This window comes from Mesoplodon densirostris, chromosome 10 (assembly GCF_025265405.1).
Source record: "Mesoplodon densirostris isolate mMesDen1 chromosome 10, mMesDen1 primary haplotype, whole genome shotgun sequence".
In the NCBI taxonomy this organism is placed as follows: domain Eukaryota; kingdom Metazoa; phylum Chordata; class Mammalia; order Artiodactyla; family Ziphiidae; genus Mesoplodon; species Mesoplodon densirostris.
In genome coordinates this window covers 29,010,184-29,034,063 of record NC_082670.1, presented here as the reverse complement: position 1 = coordinate 29,034,063, position 23,880 = coordinate 29,010,184, and the positions used below count along the sequence as shown (strand labels likewise).

Genomic DNA, 23,880 nt, shown 5'->3' with positions numbered 1-23,880 from the left:
GTAGTTGTCAAATAAAAAGAGTACACCATGCGGGTAGCACTCTCCTTCACTGTTTTCAATTTTAAACACAAATCAAAACTCTATGAAGTCCCATAGAATGACAGAATTGAAGCAACTCTTGTTCCGTTTATTTGTCTATACAATTACTGTGCTAACGTTACTTATTTTTAGCCTACTGTTCAAATGCAGGGATATGTCATGCCCCAGGGCACAGAGTCACTTCAAGCAACCTCAGACAGTTCCAAACCATTAGGAACTTATTCTTGGAACAAGAACATCTAGTGGAATCTCTCTGTGCCAGGAGCCAGTATGTGACTGAGTTTTCTGAATCAACTTCTATGTAGAACACAATCTTTATTAAATATATGTGGAATCTAGAAAAATGATACAGATGAACTTATTTGCAAAGCAGAAATAGAGACACAGACGTAGAGAACAGACATATGGATACGGGGGGTGCAGGGAAGGGGGGTGGGATGAGTGGGGAGATTGGGATTGACATATATACACTACTATGTATAAATAACTAGTGAGAACCTACTGTATAGCACAGGGAACTTTACTCAGTGCTCTGTGGTGACCTAAATGGGAAGGAAATCCAAAAAAAAGGGGATATATGTGTACATATGGCTGATTCACTTTGCTGTACAGCAGAAATTAACACAACATTGTAAAGCAACTATACTCTGATAAAAATGAATAAAAAATAAGTAATACAAATATGGTAACTAGCAGCTTAGATTCTATTACTGAAACTCACCCGTGATGACAGCAATTGTTTAGAACTTAGACCAACAAAAAAAAATTGGGGGAAGAGTATTTTGTCACTGACATTGTTTGGAATTGCCACTGCATGGTGATCATTAAAAAAAAAAAAAAAAAAAAGACTTTTAGTTGGTTTTATTATTGATTTTAAGTTCTCTCCAGACAGGTACCACCTTATTGCCTACAGCCGGGGGGACATTTCCCCACCACCCACCCCCGTGCCCCAGATTCCAGAGTGTTTCTTGTAAGCTTGTCATGCAACCACAGGAGACCTTGGTGTCAAAGGGTAGCTCGTTCTCTCTCTTTTTTTTTTTTTTTTTTTGCAGTACGCGGGCCTCTCACTGTTGTGGCCTCTCCCATTGCGGGGCACAGGCTCCGGACGCGCAGGCTCAGTAGCCATGGCTCACGGGCCCAGCCACTCCACAGCCTGTGGGATCTTCCCGGACCGGGGCATGAACCTGTGTCCCCTGCATCGGCAGGCGGACTCTCAACCACTACACCACCAGGGAAGCCCGCTCGTTCTCTCTTTATCAGCCTCCTCTGTTTTAACTTGGAGCAGTCTTTTTTTTTTTTTTTTCCCAATGGGAAACTAGCTAAATTAATTATATTGCATATACACAATAAAATACCATGAAGAAAGCAAACACATATATAGTCTTCGGTTGAACCATATACCATTCTAAGTGCTCTAGCTTACATATACTATCTCACATAATTTCCCAACTTTACTACTACTATCCCATTTTACATATGAGACAAGAAGTTAAGTAACATGCCCAAGATGACACATATATATATATTTTGTTTTCTATGTCATAACGTTGATATTCAGTCCAGTAATCCTCCACTGTAACAGCTTGGAGCAGTCATTTTAGCGATACAGACCCGAAGAGCTTTGTGGAAGGACTTGCCACCAGCAAATGTAAGTGGAGGAGAGCCCTTGGCAAAGGAAGACCACGTGAACCCCCAGACTCTAAAGGCATTGCCCGTCTTCTCCAAGGGAAACTCATCTTCCCAGAGTCCCCCACCTGCTCTTCATTTCAGCTCCCTCTGGAAACATCTCCCTGACCCTGAGGAAGGAAGAACTGCACAGTCTCTTTCTCAGTGCACTTCTAAGCCACCCTAGGCCACCTGGAAAAAAAAAAGTGTGTGTGTGGTGCTGACTGGGGGTCAGAAGGGAAACCAGCTTTTGCTCCACTTAATCCTGAAGGAAGGAAGCAGGAAGCCCTGCTTTGGGGATTGGGCAAAGCCTCCTCCAGGATGGGCTATCCTGTTCCCTCCTGACCCTCTGCAAGGATCCAGCACAGAAAACAGAGCCTCTGCCGCATGTCCCACGCCTCTCCCAGGAGCAGAGAAAAGAAACAATCCTTAAGGCTACTACTAAGTGTTTATATACTGCCAGGCAGTGGGTCAGTACCCAGCTGGGCCTCACATCTCTGAAAGGGGGGGGACAATTGTCATCCCCGTTTTACAGAAAGTCTGAGAGCCACTGAGTTGGCGAAGAGAGAACCAGAGCAGCCCATGTCCTAGGCCTATCTGTCCTGCCTGGGGTAGGGTTGGCTGGGGGTGAACCCTCCCATGCCTCTAGCATCTGTAGAAAACAGAGCATGAACCTTCAGACCCCTGCTGTTGTGCTGTTGGATGTACAGCACTGGGGCCCATCTATTACTCTGAATCAAGTCTGGCTACTCACAGAGTAAGACTGAGAAGTGGGCATGAAACTAACACAACATTGTAAACCAACTATAATATAAAATTTTTAAAAAACATAAAAAAAAAGAAATGGGCAAAGTGAATTTCTTGATAACTTATTAGTATAATATGTGTATAGTCAGATGCCGGGCATCTTCTCATTCTTACATCCAGGTCTTCCCGCTGTACCTGCCCCTCAAAATGTCCCTTCACGTGAAAGCATTGTGAGCAAGGATGAATTGAGTTAAGCATCATAATAGGGATGGTGGCGGGGGGGTGTTTGCATCACACATTCTGTGGAATTCTTTCAATATGCCTCTTCTTCCAAGTCATGCATCATTCATTCCTTCACCAAATGTTGTTGAAAACCTGTGCACCAGACACTCATGGAGACCTTGGAGATAAGCAGTAACTAACACAACTGTCCCCGAGGAGTTTCATTCCAGCTGGAGGAACGTGCTGGCTGGCCTCTCCGTTCACCTCCACCCTTCTCTGCCATGCTCTGTGCCCCGGGGGACCCACCCCACACCCTGCAGTGCTTTGTCATCTGGGAGAGTGGGAGGTGCCAACAGGAGACCGTAGGATGGGAGGAAAGGGGAGCCAGGGATGTACTCCCCCACTCCTTTTGGGGCTACAGTTTGGCAATGGCCTTATTGTGTTGCTCCACCCTCAGCCATGGATTCCGGGGGACCCCCTCTCCCACATCCACAGCTCTTGCCAGGCTCCTCTGACACCCCACCCAAAACTTTTGGCCCCTTCCTGCCCTACGGGAGGTGATCAAGGGCTTCCTGGTACTGTTAGTGGCTTGTTGACAAAATGCCTTCACCTTTTCAGTTAACCTTTGAGAGTGATTTCCTTCCTGGTGTGGCCTTGACTGATTGTCAAGTAATATTGACAATAAACAAACAAATAAGTTATGTACCAGATGAGCAAAAATGCTATGTAGAAACCTAAAGGCAGTAAGGAGTATGTGTGTGTGTTCACGTGTGTTGGTGGAGGTGGCATCACGCACCTCTTTCTACCAAGTTACTGGAAGTCCCCTTTCCAACCCTTGCCCCATCCCTCCCCAGCCTCACTAGCTCAAATCTCACGTTATTGGGTGTTCCACTGGGTCCTCAGTTGTTCTTATCTGTATTAACCAGAGCAGGTCAGCCTATGACAGCGCCAGCCTTCAAACGTGTATCCCGATTTCCCAAGCAAAGTGCCCTCCACCAGTTACCATCCTAGTTCCGAGGTGATAGTACAAATTATCGACAACCAGAAATGTTTCTTATGACATGTAGTTTGTGAGTCAACATGATTTATAATTTAATTTTCTGTGTTTGGGAAGCCTGTACACTCTTCAACCATGGAAAGCCTGCAGAACAAATTCCAATACTTGCTCTGGAAACTATTTGCTAGAAAAAGGACAGCACTCAGGGTGCCTTCAAAGTATCTTCCTCTCCTGCCCTGCCTTTCTGCTGGCCTTAGACTCCACCACCTGTTGACTGCCAAGTCACGCCCATCTATTTCTCTATTTTTGTTGTTCTCCTCCCCTGCACCTCAGATCCATGGGTGAGACCTTGGGGCCCACTGCTCTTCCCACCATATGAGGGAACCTCTTGGTGGGTACCGATCAGCACCTGGACTGGATCCCAGTGATTCTAGTGGGGAGGATGCTTAATAAGTGTATGTGGTCCACTGACCGGGACTTCCTGGTCCTGCCTGCAACCTTCTCACCAGAATCTCAGGGTGGAGTCCAGAATCATTACGAACAAGCTCTCTGGGTGACTCCTGTGCAAACTAAACTCTGAGAAGTACTGTCGTAGAGACCACCCACCCTGTTCCACCACAAAGGGCTTTGCAGGGGCCTTTACCTCTCCCCCAATTCACCTTATTTTTCCTTTTCTTCCCCCATTTTTCAGATGACTGCAAAGCAAAAGAGACTCACTCCTCACTCATTTAACTAGTGATTCTTTTCTATGTGTAGGAATCCTGCCATAACATGGTCAGCCAAGTGGCCAAGCTCCAGGCATTTAGATTGAACACAAGCGGGCAGGGCTAAGCTGGGGCTGGAACACAGGTGCGTTCAAAGGTGTGGGGGAGACATTAGGAATTGTGAGAGAACTGGGCACCTGTGAGCTTGGGGAGGCACAGGGTAACTAGACAACCAAACTGGTGTATTTAGGGGGCTTCCACTAAAATCCCTAGGTGAAAATTAAACAAATGAGGGGAAAGAGCAAGTTAATAAAAATTTATTGTTTCTTGGACTCAATAAAAGTAGTTTTCTGCTTATTTCCTTTTCATACAATCACAGTTCATTCCAATTATTTTTAGTAATTTCCCTTTGACCTCATTGTTTCAAAACTCCAAAGTGACTTTCAGTAAAGGTTGAATTTTATTGTAAGGATATAGAATATGGAACCCCACTAATTAATTTGCCTGGTAAACGAAGGCGAAAAACTGTGTAGTACTGAAAAATCTTAAAGCATATATTTAGCCCATTTCTTCTTTTTGAAACAGAGATAGTTAATAGAATTGATCCTACTTTGGATGAAAGAGATGCTTCCAGATATTCAGAATGGCATTTGCATTTCAATACTCCACATAGAGGAGTTTAAGATACCAGACCGGTAATAAAACCCTCAAAGGAACTTGGATGTTTATGATTTGTAGTTATTTCTGTTCCAGGGAGCCTTGCTTTGATTCACCACTCACTTGTACTAAAGATTGTTAATTTGGTCACATGAATATTTTCTTCGAAATCTTTGGTGTGAGAAATTTAGTTTGTGACCATGACATTTAAAAAAATGGTAGTTTTGGGGGGTTCTGTTTTTTATAGGCAAAGGGAAACATTAAACATCCAGGATTCTTTTTTCCCATCTATCCTTTCCCTCTTTTCTTGTTCTAGGTGACTTTGGGTTTCCCAGCCTCTTCCTGCCTTTTCTATGAAGGAGGAAATAACAACCCTTGGGACACATGTTGGCCTTAGCCATGGCTACCCTCAAAGACACCTATATTTCTACATTCCACATCTCACATCTCCACATGCACAACCCATTCCATCAAGACTCAGATACAAGTTGTTCTAAAAACATAGAGAGACCAGTCCCTCCCATCAGGGAACTTGCATAAGCCTCTTAGATAGCCTCATCCACCAGAGGACAGACAGCAGAAGCAAGAAGAACTACAATACTGCAGCCTGTGGGACAAAAACCACATTCACAGAAAGATAGACAAGATGAAAAGGCAGAGGGCTATGTACCAGATGAAGGAACAAGATTAAAACCCCAGAAAAACAACTAAATGAAGTAGAGATAGGCAAACTTCCAGAAAAAGAATTCAGAATAATGATAGTGAAGATGAACCAGGACCTTGGAAAAAGAATGGAGGCAAGGATCGAGAAGATGCAAGAAATGTTTAACAAGACCTAGAAGAATTAAAGAACAAACAAACAGAGATGAACAATACAATAACTGAAAGGAAAAATACACTAGAAGGAATCACTAGCAGAATAACTGAGGCAGAAGAACGGATAAGTGACCTGGAAGACAGAATGGTGGAATTCACTGCTGTGGAGCAGAATAAAGAAAAGGAATGAAAACAAATGAAGACAGCCTAAGAGACCTCTGGGACAACATTAAGCTCAATGACATTCGCATTATAGGGGTCCCAAAAGTAGAAGAGAGAGAGAAAGGACCTGAGAAAATATTTGAAGAGATTATAGTCGAAAACTTCCCTAACATGGGAAAGGAAATAGCCACCCAAGGCCAGGAAGTGCAGAGAGTCCCATACAGGATAAACCCAAGGAGAAACATGCCGAGACACATATACTCAAATTGGCAAAAATTAAAGACAAAGAACAAATATTAAAAGCAGCAAGGGAAAAATGACAAATAACATACAAGGGAACTCCCATAAGGTTAACAGCTTATTTCTCAGCAGGAACTCTACAAGCCAGAAGGGAGTGGCATGATGTACTTAAAATGATGAAAGGGAAGAAACTACAACCAAGATTACTCTAGCCAGCAAGGATCTCATTCAGATTCGATGGAGAAATCAAAAGCTTTACAGACAAACAAAAGCTAAGAGAATTCAGCACCACCAAACCAGCTCTACAACAAATGCTAAAGGAACTTCTCTAAGAGGCAAACACAAGAGAAGAAAAGGACCTACAAAAACAAACCCCAAACCTATTAAGAAAATGGTAATAAGAACATACATATCAATAATTACCTTAAACATGAATGGATTAAATGCTCCAACCAAAACACACAGGCTTGCTGAATGGATACAAAAACAAGACCCATATATATGCTGTCTACAAGAGACCCACTTCAGACCTAGGGACACATACAGACAGAGTGAGGGGATGGAAAAAGATATTCCATGCAAATGGAAATCTAAAGAAAGCTGGAGTAGCAATACTCATATCAGATAAAATAAAGACTTTAAAATAAAGAATGTTACAAGAGACAAGGAAGGACACTACATAATGATCAAGGGATCAATCCAAGAAGAAGATATAACAATTATAAATATATATGCACCCACATAGGAGCACCTCAATACATAAGGCAACTGCTAGCAGCTATAAAAGAGGAAATCAACAGTAACACAATAATAGTGGGGGACTTTAACACCTCACTTAAACCAATGGACAGATCATCTAAAATGAAAACAAATAAGGAAGCAGAAGCTTTAAATGACACAATAGACCAGATAGATTTAATTGATATTTATAGGACATTCCATCCAAAAACAGCAGATTACACTTTCTTTAAAGTGCGCATGGAACATTCTCCAGGATAGATCACATCTTCGGTCACAAATCAAGCCTCAGTAAATTTAGGAAAATTGAAATCATATCAAGCATCTTTTCTGACCACACTGCTATGAGATTAGAAATGAATTACAGGGTAAAAACCGTAAAAAAGACAAACACATGGAGGCCAAAAAATACGTTGCTAAATAACCAAGAGATCATGGAAGAAATCAAAGAGTAAATCAAAAAATACCTAAGAGAAATGACAATAAAAACACAACAATCCAAAACCTATGGGATGCAGCAAAAGCAGTTCTAAGAGGGAAGTTTATAGCGATACAAGCCTACCTCAAGAAACAAGAAACATCTCAAATAAACAATCTAACCTTACACCTAAAGGAACTAGAGAAAGAAGAACAAACAAAACCCAAAGTTAACTGAAGGAAAGAAATCATAAAGATCAGAGCAGAAATAAATGAAATAAAAACAAAGAAAATAATAGCAAAGACCAATAAAGCTAAAAGCTGGTTCTTTGAGAAGATAAACAAAATTGATAAACCATTAGTCAGACTCATCAAGAAAAAGAGGGAGAGGACTCAAATTAATAAAATTAGAAATGAAAAAGGGGAAGTTACAACGGACACCGCAGAAATACAAAGCATCCTAAGAGACTACTACAATCAACTCTATGCCAATAAAATGGACAACCTGGAAGAAATGGACAAACTCTTAGAAAGGTATAATCTTCCAAGACTGAACCAGGAAGAAATAGAAATATAAACAGACCAATCACGAGTAATGAAATTGAAACTGTGATTAAAAATCTTCCAACAAACAAAAGTCCAGGACTAGAGGGCTTCACAAGTGAATTTCATCAAACATTTAGAGAAGAGCTAACACCCATCCTTCTCAAACTCTTCCAAAAACTTGCGGAGGAAAGAACACTCCAAAACTAATTATATGAGGCCACCATCACCCTGATACCAAAACCAGAGAAAGACACTACAAAAAAAGAAAATCACAGACCAATATCACTGATGAATATAGATGCAAAAATCCTCAACGTAATACTAGCAAACAGAATCCAACAACACATTAAAAGGATCATACACCATGATCAAGTGGGATTTATCCCAGGGATGCAAGGATTCTTCAATATAGGCAAAACAATCAATGTGATACAGCATATTAACAAATTGAAGAATAGAAACCATATGATCATCTCAATAGATGTAGAAAAAGCTTTTGACAAAATTCAACACCCATTTATGATAAAAACTCTCCAGAAAGTAGGCATAGAGGGAACCTACCTCAACATAATAAAGGCCATATATGACAACCCCACAGCAAACCTCATTCTCAATGGTGAAAAACTGAAAGCATTTCCTCTAACATCAGATACAAGACAAGGATGTCCACTCTCACCACTATTATTCAACATAGTTTTGGAAGTCATAGCCAAGGCAATCAGAGGAGAAAAAGAAATAAAAGGAATACAAATTGGAAAAGAAGAAATAAATCTGTCACTGTTTGCAGATGACATGATACTATACGTAGAGAATCCCAAAGATGCCACCAGAAAACTACTAGAGCTAATCAATGAATTTGATAAAGTTGCAGGATACAAAATCAATGCACAGAAATCTCTTGCATTCCTATACACTGATGATGAAAAATCTGAAAGAGGAACTAAGGAAACACTCCCATTTACCATTACAACAAAAAGAATAAAATACCTGGGAATAAACCTACCTAGGGAGACAAAAGACCTGTATGCAGACAACTATACGACACTGATGAAAGAAATTAAAGATGATACCAACAGATGGAGAGATATATCATGTTCTTCGATTGGAAGAATCAATATTGTGAAAATGACTATACTACCCAAAACAATCTACACATTCAATGCAATCCCTATCAAATTACCAATGGCATTTTTTATGGAACTAAAACAAAAAATCTTAAAATTTGTATGGAGACACAAAAGACCCCGAATGGCCAAAGCAGTCTTGAGGGGAAAAAAAGGAGCTGAAGGAATCAGACTCCCTGACTTCAGACTATACTACAAAGCTACAATAATCAAGACAATATGGTACTGGCACAAAAACAGAAACATAGATCAATGGAACAAGATAGAAAGCCCAGAGATAAACCCACGCACGTGTGGTCAACTAATCTATGACAAAGGAGACAAGGATATTCAATGGAAAAAAGACAGCCTCTTCAATAAGTGATGCTCGGAAAACTGGACAGCTACATGTAAAAGAATGAAATTAGAACAATCCATAACACCATACACAAAAATAAACTCAAAATGGATTAGAGACCTAAATGTAAGACCGGACACTATAAAACTCTTAGAGGAAAACACATAGGAAGAACATTCTTTGACATAAATCACAGCAAGATCCTTTTTGATCCACCTCCTAGAGTAATGGAAATAAAAACAAAAATAAACAAATAGGACCTAATGAAACTTCAAAGCTTTTGCACAGCAAAGGAAACTATAAACAAGACGAAAAGACAACCCTCAGAATGGGAGAAAATATTTGCAAACGAATCAACGGACAAAGGATTAATCTCCAAAATACAGTAACAGCTCATGCAGCTCAATATTAAAAAAACAAACAACCCAATCCAAAAATGGGCAGAAGACCTAAATAGACATTTCTCCAAAGAAGACATACAGATGGCCAAGAAGCACATGAAAAGCTGCTCAACATCACTAATTATTAGAGAAATGCAAATCAAAACTACAATGAGGTATCACCTCACACCGGTTAAATGGGCATCCTCAGAAAATCTAGAAAAAACAAATGCTGGAGAGGGTGTGAAGAAAAGGGAACCCTCTTGTATGTTGGTGGGAATGTAAATTGATACAGCCACTATGGAGAACAGTATGGAGGTTCCTTACAAAACTAAAAATAGAATTACCATATGACCCAGCAATCCCACTACTGGGCATATACCCAGAGAAAACCATAATTCAAAAAGACACATGCGGGGCCTCCCTGGTGGCGCAGTGGTTGGGAGTCCGCCTGCCGATGCAGGGGACGCGGGTTCGTGCCCCGGTCTGGGAGGATCCCATATGCCGCGGAGCGGCTGGGCCCGTGAGCCGTGGCCGGTGGGCCTGCGCGTCCGGAGCCTGTGCTCCGCAACGGGAGAGGCCACAGCAGTGAGAGGCCCGCATACCGCAAAAAAGAAAAAAAAAAAAAAAAAAGACACATGCGGGCTTCCATGGTGGCGCAGTGGTTGAGAGTCCGCCTGCCGATGCAGGGGACACGGGTTCGTGCCCCGATCCCGGAAGATCCCACATGCCGCGGAGCGGCTGGGCCCGCGAGTCATGGCCGCGGAGCCTGTGTGTCCGGAGCCTGTGCTCCGCAACGGGAGAGGCCACAGCAGTGAGAGGCCCGCGTACAGCAAAAAAAAAAAAAAAAAAAAAAAGACACATGCACCCCAATGTTAAGTGCAGCACTATTTACAATAGCCAGGTCATGGAAGCAACCTAAATGCCCAGCAATAGATGAATGGATAAAGAAGATGTGGTACATATATACAATGGAATATTACTCAGGCATAAAAAGGAACGAAATTGGGTCATTTGTTGAGACGTGGAAGGATCTAGAGACTGTCATACAGAGTGAAGTAAGTCAGAAAGAGGAAAACAAATATCATATATTAACGCATATATGTGGAACCTAGAAAAATGGTACAGATGAACCAGTTTGCAGGGCAGAAGTTGAGACACAGATGTAGAGAACAAACATATAGACACCAAGGGGGGAAAGCAATGAGGGGTGGGGATGGTGGTGTGATGAATTGGGAGATTGGGATTGACATGTATACCCTGATGTGCATAAAATGGATGACTAATGAGAACCTGCTGTATAAAACAATAAGTTAAATAAAATTCAAAAGTTAAAAAGAAGTAAATATCACAAGAACTTTAAGGATTACCTTTTCCTTACGTATTTATAAATAAAATCTAATAAATTAATTAAGGTTATTGATAACGTAAGGAAGTAACTATCCAGGGAATCAATACAAGTTTTCGAGTGTCGTGATTTTATTGTTTGTTTATTTGTTTTGTTTACTGTAATGCAAGTGCTGTCTCTGCCTCAAGAACGTACCTAATGGCTGGGTCACTGGTGGCCAGGTACAGCGTGTGCACGGTGGCTTGCTGTTCCAAGATATCGAGTTCAGATCACTAAATATTTCATACTTTAAGAACAGCAGGCATTACTAGTATTCATTTATATAGTATACTTTTGGTCTTTCACTATAGATAGATAGATATAGATAGAGAGATAATAGATGCATGTATATATATATATATATATATATATATACATATATATATATATATATATATATATACACACACACACATAAAAGCAAAAAAAACAACATAGAGAAACTCGATCAAAAGCTGCAGAGCTAAAGCCTCCAAAGGGACAAACCCTCCACCTGAGTGTTTGCCCTGGGTAGCAAGTGACGTCCTGCTTTGCAAACAAACGTTTCAAAGGGCTCATATTTAAAATTCCAAAGAACCCTACATGTCACCATTTTTTGACCATTTACAGAGCAAAATGAACCAGAATATCAGGAATATTGGTGTTCGATTTTCTTAAGCTACAGAAATATTTAAAAGTTAAAGGAGCATTACAGCAAAGAATATAAGAGATTTCAATCACTCTACCTCCCAGGAATTTTCATATTTTAGTGCAGCTTAAGAATCACCCAAATGCTATGGCCTAAGTTCCTGGCTTCCTGGCTTCACACTCTGAGATTCTGCTCTGTAAAATGCCAAAGACCAGCAGCCTTAGCACCACCTGGGAACTTGCTAGAAATGCAAACTCTTTTTTTTTTTCTTTGGCCGCACTGCTCGGCTTGTGAGATTTTAATTCCTTGACCAGGGATTAAACCCGGGCCCTTGGCAGTGAAATCATGGAGTCCTCTAACCACTAGACCGCCAGGGAATTCCCTAGAAATGCAAATTCTTGAGCCCGCTCCAGACCTCCAGAATCTAAAACTCTGGGGGTAGGATCCAGTCAGCAGTGTTTAAACAAATTCTCAGAGGTGATTCTGATGCACACAAAAGCTTACTAATCAGTGAGATATAGCATGATTATTTTTACCACGGTGGTTCTCACTTTGCAAAAGTACTGATGCCTCGTCTCCAGGTCCAGGCCAGTAGAATCAGAAGCTCTGCCTACATTTAGAGAAACACTGGCAGATAGATAGCTGCTGGATTACTTTGTGGAAAGTCTCTCTTCTCTCTAAAATGACATACAACTATCTTCAGCTAAAACCCTGAATAATTATAGCTTCTGCCTACACACCCATCTTCACTTCTCTCCATCACTTTCTTCTCTTCCTACTCTCCCCTCTCTGTAGCCCCTCAGTGCCCTGCATGCACTGTGGCCTCCAGCCTCTGCCTAGAACTGCCACTTTGCCCCATTTTCATTGGTCTAATACCCATTGTCTTTCAAGGCCCCAGTCAAGGTCATTCCAGGCAAGAATCTGCATTGACTCCATCTAGTTGTGTGTACATCTCTGCCCCTCACTTCCTCCATCAAGGCATTTCCTGAACTGCATTAGAAAGGTTTATTTGTGAGCTCCTCCTCTATCCTATGATTCTCCTAGTCCCCACCTTCACGGCCAAGGCAAGGCCTTGTTTGTCTACTGCTGTGTGCTTAACATCTAACACAGTGTAGGCTGGCGCTCCATCACTGTTTGTTACGAATGACTCCCCAGGTGGCACATTATTAGAGGTGCTATAAAATGTTAAGAGCATGGGCTTTAGCACAAGACTACTTGGGTTCATGTCCTAGCTCTACCATTTACTAGCTATGTAAGTTTGGACAAATTACTTCATCTCTGTTCCTCAGTGGTTGGTGTTGATGAAATTTTGTTGTTATTTTTTTATTGAAGTATAGTTGATTTATAATGTGTTAATTTCTGCTGTACAGCAAAGTGATTCAGTTATACATTTATATATACATTCTTTTTTTATATTCTGTTCCATTATGGTTTATTATAGGTTATTGAATATAGTCCTCTGTGCTATACAGTGGGAGCCTGTTGTTTATTTGTTGTTATTTTTAACTGCTCTCTCTTGCTGAGAAACTACTCTGTCACAGGGTCTGTGCTGAGTGCCTTTAAAAAAAATTATGTGTGCATGATGTCATTTAATTTTCACAACAATCTGGGAACTGGTTAGCTATTCCCACTCAAGGGAGGGAGGCTTGGAAAGGTTAATCAACTTGCCAAGCCCCGTTTAAAAAACAACGTAGATTGGAGGTCACATGGAAGAATTTGAGGCAGAATCCAAACTCCAAACCCAGCTCTTGCCTCTATACTATCTCGTGCTCTGAGACAAGCTGCCAAGATTTAAATACACAAAGAGTTAAACACACGATGGTGTGAAGGATGGTACAAAGTGGTATAGGATTCTCTTCCAAACCTGTGGCCCAGAGAAGGGCTATAAATTCAGCAGGAAGGATGTCGCAGCAAAGATGAGCCCAGATGGCAAACTCATTAACCTACCCAGTGGGATGCACCGAGGGTAAGGAGGCCCAGTGTAGACACTTTTCTAAACAGAAGCTGGCAGACATTTCCTAAATATTGTTACTGATGGGTAATAAAATGTCCTTCCCACCCCCAGCCTCACTTCCTCCCACAGGCTTGATTTAATAGATCCAGGTAGAGCCTGGCAATTTGCATAATGACCAGTGCCCCAGTCCATTCACCTCTTGGTGATCTCTAGACCACACTTGGTCAAACGATGCTTTGTATCTCTCATATTTTACATGCCATTTTCTGTTGTTTTGTACTAATATTTTACATGCATTATTACAAAAACCTAACATAGAGAGTTAAAAGGATGACCCTTTTCAACATAAATAGCGATTCTCGTATTTTTCTCCTCATAGCCCCAGGGAGGATGCAGAATACTGTCACCGCCCAGGGTTGGGTGAGCCTCTGCCCTGCCTTCTGAGACCTATCCCTGCCCTACACGCTCCCAGGAGACAGGACCTTGGGTGGATTCAGCCCTGACTCAGTGATCAGGCTGATTCTCCTGGGGTCCCCCTGGTTCTCCTTCAAACAACTCGGCAAATCAATCTCTGTGGCTTCAACGGACCTGCAGGTGCAGCTGTGGAAAGTTTACATAATGCCAGCTGCACAGTGAAGTGGTAAAACCTTGACAAAATATTAGCTCTGTTCCACCTGGCAACCCCACTTCAGGTGCACGAAAATACGGTGTCATTCATGACACATTCAGACATTTTCCCTGAGGGGAAATTTAAATTTAACATGAAATCAAGTTGTCATTCCTTTCGGCTTTTAAACAAAGATTGAACACTCAGATAGGAAGTGCTCGGAACTGTGATTTTGATTTTAAGGAAAAGTGAAATATTGTTAGTAGTCTAAATGTGAGTAATTTAACTTTAAAGATTATATTTAAATATAATTTTTATATTTTTAATTTAATTATATATTTAAATAAAAATTTACTAATACTTTTACCCTCAAACAGTAAAGATGTTATTTAAGCTCAGGGATAAGTTCACCAAAATGTCTGTTTGTTAAATGACACTTTGATGTTCCCAACTCTTTATTAAACATTTATCGAAAACCCAATGCGCCAGGTGCTGTGCTGGGGGTTAGGAATAAAAAGATCAATAAGATGGCATCTCTACGTCCTAGGAAAGAAGTGCATGGTAACAATTACTGAGAATACAAATACAAAAAGCACTATAACGAAGGACTGTGAGGGCTCCCAGAAGAGAGGTCAGATCTGCACGTGGATGGAGAGACTTGTAAAAAGGAAGTAATCTGGTGACATTTAAAATAAGCTTTGAATAAGAACCTGCTGTATAAAAAAATAAAATAAAATAGGCTTTGGATGATCAATAGATTACTTAACAGAGAAGGGAGAAAAGATGACTCTGGACAGAGAGATGAATTGCAGCAGGGTGGTGATGTAAATGGAGAAGGGAAGGTGGTCCAGATCATGGCCATCAGGAAGTGGAGGGAACAGCAGAGGGAAAGGAAGTGAAGGGAACAGCAGAGGGAAAGGAACCTGCAAAGAAAACTGAGTAGTAGTTGGGAAGCCAGGAGACTGGAATTCCAGAAGGCAGGACAAGAGCAGACAAGGTGGTAGTCCATGAGGTCACAGGCTGTAGACAATGAAGTGAGAGTCTTGGCAAGACTAAGGTGCCAAGGTGCAGCTAAGGTGCCCCAGTGGGTCGGGCAGATGAGGAGACAGAACAGAATGGTTTCCTGGGTGAACGGTTGATGATGACACGAGGATGTCATCAACAGTTCTTTCATGCATTTCCTGGTGGGGAGGAAAGGAAGATGGAAGAGTAGCTGCATGGTCGGCAATGGTTGTTTTGCCATGAGGAGGTCTTAAGCAGATTTAAATGACAGTGGAAAGAGCCAATCAGAGGGGAGTGTAGTGAGGCCTCTGGGAGGGTGGGTGGGGGTGAGAGCCAGCTTTGAATGCAGGGAAGGGCCGTCTCTTCCCTTGAGGCAGGAAAGGAGGAGGAAGAGATGGGTGTGGGAGGAGATACTTTCGTGGAGCTGGTGGTGAGAAGCGATTTCCTCTGAGATGGCAAAGCTGTCTCCCGAGAGTGAGGTGTGTGTGCATGTGCGTACGTGTGTGTGTCCCCCATGCGTGGGTGGGGAAATGTATCTGGGAATCATGAGCGTCTCCAGCAGCACGAGGGCTCAGGTGCCTCTTCTGATATTTCTGGACTTAGATCACACTGTTCCCTGGCTGCTTTGTGCTCTCCCGTACAACGCATGAGTGTGTGTGTCTGGATGCAGGTATAAAAATTCAGGTGTGCTTGCACTTTCTTGCCGGCAGAACTTCTACTTTCCCTCGGTTCCTGGTGGAGCTCAGGTACGTAGCATATGCTCCATAAAGAACTTGGTTCATGAAAGGTCTTTCCACTCATCGTGCCCCTGCTTTAGCCTGACTCCGAAGAGCAACTATCATTCTAGAGGGATCCCGCCCTGGGGACAGGGAACTGAAATTGCGTCAGCATTTTTAGTACAAAAGTCTATTATGGTAAATAAAGCAGAAATTTTACCTGGTCTGAACAATGACTGGGTGTATGCTGTGATATTGAATGAGAGCTTAAAAAAAAAAAGTTTTATTCTTTATTGCCTATCTCCTCCACACACACACACACAAAGCCTGTTCTGCATAAGCATTTGTGGGTGCCCACACACAACCCAAGTCTGAAATCTTTCTGCTCCTTCAAAGGCTGGCAGCAGGATTTGTCTGCAGTGTGGCAGGCAGACAGGAGAAAGGGTTAAGTAAGGATCTGGAGCAATGCTTCCACTTGTCCTTTGAGGAGTAACAAAGAGAGGAAGCACAGGCTTTGTGGAAGGAAATTCCCAAGCCCCACGTGACCTGCCCTGTGAACCCCTGAGGGGTGTCTGATAATAAACACTTGCAAACAAAACAATCCATAAAGGTGTTTTTTTACTAACATTTGCGCATTTTTCACCAAAGGGCCAGAACAGCTTTTCCTGCATCTGCAGACCCCAGAGGGGGCCTGGTCATCCACCTGCTGGCAAAGCCCAACCATCTTGTCCAGGCTCAGGGCTGGCGTTTCTATGTGCAGGTCCCCTGGCCCCTGGGGTCTCTGATTGTGCAGGGGCCCCATCCTCCCAGCGGGCTGCTGGGATGCAGATGGTAGACCCCACACAGGGTGGGTATGGACCACTGTGTGCAGACCTGAGACCCACCTTTCCTCTTCCGTAGTGACCCCCAGACGCAAGCCTGAGCATTGCAACCTTGACTCAAGAGTGCAGTGACCTTCCCCGGAGTGGGGAGCAGCTTGACAAAGGCATGAAACCTCTCCTAGTAAAGTGTGTCCATTAAGTAACAAATTAGGCTTCCTCCTCTGCAAGGAGGAAGAAAAAACAAACCTAACCAAAACCAAAACAAAATAGCAAACCCCCCAAACAACAACAAACCCCCCTGGAGACTTGATGGCAAATATTCTTACAAAAATTTCTTGGAAGGAGCTCAAAGCATATTAAGACCAAAATGCAAAACTTTGAGCAAAAGTCTAGTTTGAGTCAGTTTATTTGTAATTTTGCACCTTATTTCTCCCAAACCTAATAGGATGTGAGGTTTATTGCATCCATTTTGTAGATAAATAAATCAAGGATCAGAAAACAGTCTAGGATAATAGGAAAGATCTAGGTGACTCAGGTATCTTTTCTCCTGTGTGTGTGTGTGTTGGCGCTGTGTGTACATGCATCTATGCTTTTTAAAAACTATAATATGCTTTATTAATTGCAATCTAACCCAGAATCTTAGCATGACAACCCCGTTTCTGGGTTAGACCTGAATCCACTTCACGACAAGGGTGAGGGTTGAGTAGATCCTCAACTACAAATAGGAAGCTGAAACTTTATTTCCGAAATGTCATTACTGATCTCTGGGATATTTTTAGATGAGATAATCATACACGTCTACTCATTTGCATGTGCCCAGAGCTGCCGGACGACCTGCATGGTGACCCCAGCACCGAGGACCATGTAGACCGAGGGAACGATAAGTTCCAGATTTCATGGGGGCAGGGTTACCCGGAGCCTTGCACTCAGGCCCCCTGCTGCCCTTTGTACTGTGACAATGAGCGGAAGCACAGGCTTGTTAGAGGAAATTCCCAGGGCCTTCGTTTGGACATTAGACCGCCGCTTTGCCGTGCTGGGCCGGCATCTAAAAATAAACATGCGGGTCTGCACGGGTTTCTGTGATTTTGTCCCGCATAGTTGATTATATTTCAAGGGATTTTTTAAAATTTTGTTTTCAAGAAAGTGAGCCTGGGTAAACCTGGAGAATAAAATATATTGTAGTTTCGTTTCAATTTGACAAAATGCAGCATTTGCTGACATCCACTTCTACTGAAAGAACGACAGCTTTTTTCCCTGAGATTTCAAAACAAAGATGGAAGAAATGAAAAGCACGTGGAGATGCTGCCCAAGCAACTGCAGAAAAGATGGGAGGGTCCAAACCTGCAAGACCAGAAAGTTCTTCTGAGTCCTGGAAGGATGAAGTATTAGCAAAGCCTCCGAAGGGACCTGGAGCAGTAGGTGATCTGTGCAGGCCTCTCTCCCCCTAAGCTAAATTATCCCTTTTGTAAAAGCCTCCAGGTCCTTAGCTGGCAGAGAGGCTGTTATCATGTGGCTCATTTAGCAGAAAAGGAAAGGTGGGTGGAAAACAATGGCTGATGAACTTGACTCAGCAGGCAGCCAGCTGCAGCCAGCTCTCCTCTCCCCCCAAAAGTCAAATACCACATTCACAGTCCCCGTAATTTAGAGGATGGTAGAACCATTTATTATGCACTATTTAAAATTAGATTTCGGGATGGCAAAGAACACATAGACATATCGTCGTGCTTTCATTTTATACATAGAGCAAAAATCAGGGACAAAGCTCGGAGTCTTGCTGTTAACTTGCTTGATCCCAGTTTGGCTGAAAATGTACCAAAATGTGGCAGTTTTCCATCAGATAGGAATGTGATTGCAGCACAAGAAGTAACCCACGATCTAGTTAAAGAGTAACCCAAGAAGAGCAGTTTGGAGTGAACTTTTCCCATCTCATTGTTCTCATTTCTTTTTTGCTTTTTCCTGGAAATCCAACCTTTTGACTGTTGCTGCAAAGACCCTATTTAAAAAGCATCTCAGCTGATGGGTAGGGCTAGCTAGTCAAAAGGCAGCCCCGATCACTCTGTAGTCTGATGCTTTTTTTTTTTTTTTTTGCAGACTTTTATTTGGTGGCTTGGGCTGGAACCCTGACATCATGAGACTCTTGGTAGCTTTGAGTGGGAAGGAACTCGAGGTCATCACCTAGGCTCCACCCAGTGCGGGCATCCCTTTGGGAACACCCTGGCCATGGTCTTCCAAGGTGCTGGAACACTGCCCAGGACAGGGTGTTCACCCTGCCACAAGGCAGCTCACCCAGTTTTAGACAATTCAGATGGTGGGTAAATCCTTCTGTACATTGAGCTACGACCTGTTACCCTATAATTGCCCCTGATCCATCCTCTGTCGACCCCTTTTCCCACCTTGAGCAATCTTTAAATATTTGAAGGCAACCTTCATGGGCTGCAAGACTTACTTCTTACTTCAAATGTCCTCTGGTTCTTTCAACTATTCTGCACATGACAATTTTCTCATTTTCACCATCTTGGTCAGTCTCCTTTTATCAGATCTGATTTTTTTTTTTTTTTTTTTTTTTTTTTTGCAGTACGCGGATCTCTCACTGTTGTGGCCTCTCCTGTTGAGGAGCACAGGCTCCGGACACGCAGGCTCAGCAGCCATGGCTCATGGGCCCAGCCGCTCCACGGCATGTGGGATCTTCCCGGACCGGGGCACGAACCCACGTCCCCTGCACCAGCAGGCGGACTCTCAACCGCGCCACCAGGGAAGCCCCTGATGTATTTTTTGAGGCAACATACTAGGTACTTAAGCTAATTAATCTTCTCTACAACCTTGCTTGGTAAATATTATCTGCATTTTCAGAAACAAATCTAAGACTTGATGAGATACAACCACTTATTGAAGGAGATGGCAGATGGAGGATTCAAAAGTGGGTCTACCTCTTTCTAGCCCACTCCATGCCTCTGATGAAAACACAAATGTTGGTCAGGTACAGGCAAGGTTGATCTCAGATACATCCCGAGATCTGCAGTTGGTCATTAGAAACCTCCCATGCAGGTGAGCCTCCTTTCTTTTTGTTGCTACAAGGTGTGCTTACTGATAGACATTAATGTTAACTTGAAGAGTTAGGAAATGACCATCAGAAAACACTGCCTGCTGGGAGGCAACTATACACAAGGTGGGTGTGCAGGAAATTTGGAGGCAAAGAGATACACGAGGAACAGGAAGCAAGAGGGAACTCAGAAGGTTTGGAAGGCATTTCGTTTGGAAGCTGCACACAATGATGAAGCAGGAAGGGAAGGCTCAGACAGGGAAAGGGTGAACCCTTGCGAGCGCCTGAAGAGTTCGCTGCAGCCTCAGCCTGGTGGTTGTATCTGGAGAACAAATAGGAAGTATTTGTTTCCTCCCAGCTGTGCATGCACCCCATGGGGGTGCAAAGCTCGGGGACAAAAGATACTATGCCCGGCCCCCAACTTCTGATTCTAGGTGAAATTAACACAAATTAGAAAGAACCCAAGTGTAATCAGAAAGGGAGTCCTTACAACCATGCCACAGTAGGGGTCAGGGATCCCTTCTTTGCTCTATGTCTATACGTTTCCAGATTTTTTCTGCACGACTTGGTGGAGCCACTTCCTTCCCTTCTCCTGACTGCTTTCCAAAAGCAGAGACTGCCTGAGGATGACACTGCCTTCCTCCTCAGCTTCCCTACTTCAAACCAGCTCTCCACCCAACAATGAATACCAAGTGGATTCCTCTGAGCTGCAGGGCGCTGCTCCCTGGAAGCCATTGCCACATAGTGTTTGATGGAAGGTGCCAAAGGACAACATGAACGTCACAGCTGAGCTCATGGGCATAGTCATGAAATGTCTCCCTTAAGGTCTCCTCTTCGCCAGTTTGACCCAGAGAATGACAGAGCCCTGCCCTTCAAATCATCACGTAACGTGACAGAAGTGAGTGCAGAGGCTCCCTGGATATTATCTTCTCTGTACACTCACGAAGGCAGGGGTCTCTTTTCCTTCTAAGTCTCCATCTTGTTCACCACTTGAGAAAATCCAGGTCCAGCAAATGGATGTGGACCCACCCAGGGTCACCTGGCTAGGGAATTGCAGGTGCTGGACTAAATCAAGGTGCTGAAACACAGCCCAGCTTCCTTTCTACTAAATCACTCTGCCTTCAAGCTCCTGCTGTCTTTACTTGGATGTGCCAGCTTTGGTTAAAGATAAGGCTTTCAGTTTTCCTTCAGACTTTGTAAGGAAAAGCAAGACAGAGGATGATAAAAGGCCCATCTTCTCTTTGGGGAGCTGCATGGAGACAGGGCTCGCATTTGTCATCGTATTTGTAGCAGGTAGCACAGTAACTGGTATGGGAAAGGTGTTCAGTACCTATTTGCTGAAAAATGAGTAAGTCTCTGACTTGGAGTGGTGGTGAGTGAGGGGCACTGATAGAGAAACACCTTCTGGGAGAGACTATTCACAACGACATAAAGAAATAGATTCAAAAAGGAATGACACAGGGTAGGTACTCAAAATATTTGGTGAAAAACATGAATCCAGCAAGTCTCATAAAGGAGAGTGTGGAAAAATATGATAGAGAGTGGCAATCTCCTTGGAAGACTTCAAACTACAGACCTCGATCTGGGGATGATTTGGGTCTCTTCAGACAATGCATCCATTCATTTGTTCATCCATTCATTCATTCATGAATTCAAAAACACTGAGCACAGGCTATGTACCTGGCATTGGTTCAAGTGCTATGGATTCAGAAGTCAATCTCCAGTAACTCCTCAAGGATGAAAATAATAAACCTAGCGACGATCATTTAATGTACTAAGGGCTATGGCAGAAGCACTTCGCTAAGTTGCCATAAAATAGCAGATTTGGTGGACATTTAGTTTAAGGTGGACTGGAGGGGGGAGGGGGGAGGAACAATCAAACTGCAGTGGGTAGTTGGGTGGAGAAGATGAATGAAGTTATCGGGGACAGAGAGAACAGCACACACAGACATAGGTAGGCATTAGAGCTCTCTCATATTGGGGAAATGGAAGGTATTGGGCACAGCTGGAAAGCCAGAGGGTGAGAGGTAAGGCTGGCCGGATGGTAAGGACCAGACCTTGAAGGTCTTGTCTACCTTCCTTAAGTTGGGGCTTCACAAACTTTAATGCATGTGAATCACCCAGGGACCTGGTTAAAATGCAGATTCAGTAAATCTGGGGAGCAGATAGAGAACCTGCATCTCTCACAAGCTGCCCAATGACGCCTGATGCAGCTGGTCCCTGGACTACCCTTTAGGAAGCAAGTCTGTAAGCAATGGGGTGCAATGGAAATATTTCACTGAAGAGAATGACATTAAGAGAATTGCATTTTCCCAAGAACCCTGTAGCAGAGTATGGAGGATGGAATGGAGGGAGACTCTGCTCGGGTAAAATACAGAAGTGGCAAGAAATTTTGAGCATCGGAACTAAATAAAGTTAGGAAAGAACCGTCAATGTTCAAATAAACAGCTGTAGACCGGTATTCTATGAAGTCGCTATAAAATATTTCTCCCAGAGGAAAGGTTGCTTGTGAGGACGAAGATGAAACAATGAAAAGCATAATAGGCAAAAAAAAGTCAAAGAAGCATGCAGTGTTATTTGAATAAGTCTAGACGCCCCTCTGGGTCTCAGTGGACACGTCATCTCTAGCCCCAGTAATGACTGAAAAAGCAGCCAGCTAAGGGGAGCAGCATCCCTGCAGACAATTATCACAACAGAGCAAATAAAATCAGCCTTCACAGCCATCACTTGAGAGACACTTGAATCTAGTTTCAGGAAGCTTCAGGAAGAACAATTGTTTCATAGCAAATTCTGGAAAATAACATGGCAGTCCACCTGATCCTGAACACCGTGCTTGTTCATTTCTCATAACTCATAGGTACCCGAAATTAGAAACACCTATATTTATACTCCTGTCAGAAAATACCCTATCAGCTCTAAGGCATCTTTAACTGAAAGGAAAAACTCAGAAAGGAGTAAAAAAAAAAAAAAAAATCAAGGGAAGGGTCTACATTGTTGAAAAGGAAAGGCAGGTGGTAAACTTTTTTCTCATATACTGAGGCCCCCCAAATGCAACTTCTAATGGGATTTCCCTCCAAAGAAAAGAAGAATCAGCTTCGTGTTCTAGGTACTATTCTGGGTGGCATTCTGTATCCAAAGATGTACAAAAGCAAAACCCCCAAGAGTCATCTCCCCTCTCACTCTTTTTCCCCACATTCTGTAAATGAGTAAACCTCAACCAGACACAGAGGTTGAAAACATGCAGCCAACTGGAAAAGCCATATGGACACACACTTCAGAACAGCTTGGTTCACAGTACAAGGCGAAAGAAAAGAGTGCAGGAACCTACCTTTCTCGTCTGTGCTTTGCAGCCTCCTGAAGTTTAACCCTGTACTGGAGAGCTTCCCAAGAACCTCTTTGGGGAGGTGAAACTGAAGGGCCACGCCTTCAATCACAGCCGCGGAGAGGGTGGGGTTGCCCAAGACCAGACTTCAGCTCCTTGTCTCATGGAGACCTCAGGGGGCAGAGGTGAACTGCCGTCTAGTCTCTGCTGCAGGAAGAAACTGGGTGACTCGGTGTGGCTGGAGGTGGGGGGTGGAGGCTGGGGGAAGGGAAGTAATCTGGGAACCGTGTTAAATAAGAGATCCTCTCCGCATGATTTCCTGTAGTAGGTGCCTGTTGCCTCTCTCTAGGCTCCCCAGAGGAAATAAGACATTTAAACGTGTCCTTTGGCCACTAGCAAGAAGAGAATAAACATGCTAAGAATCGTGGAAATGAGAATTAGCAGGGCAGCAGGCAGGGGGCTGATGGGCCAGCTAGCTTTACCTTGTACCAAGTGCTTTCTTCCTGAAGTTTCTGAAAGTGTTGAACTCTGCAAAAGTCAAGCATGTCCTCATCCTCTTCCACCGAGCTGAAGAATTTTCTGGCCACACTCCAGATGCGGTGCTGCAGCGCC

General features: G+C 43.1%; 1 protein-coding gene across 1 annotated transcript in view; it reads right to left on the bottom strand.

Moving 5' to 3' along the window:
* The window catches only part of ADGRF5 (adhesion G protein-coupled receptor F5), a 112,781-nt gene extending 89,448 nt beyond the window's left edge, over window positions 1–23,333 (bottom strand). The window contains exon 1 of the mRNA XM_060109573.1: window positions 23,275–23,333. The gene's annotated coding sequence lies outside the window, so the exon portion shown is untranslated. The remainder of the gene's footprint in view (window positions 1–23,274) is intronic.
* Window positions 23,334–23,880: the final 547 nt, after the last annotated feature.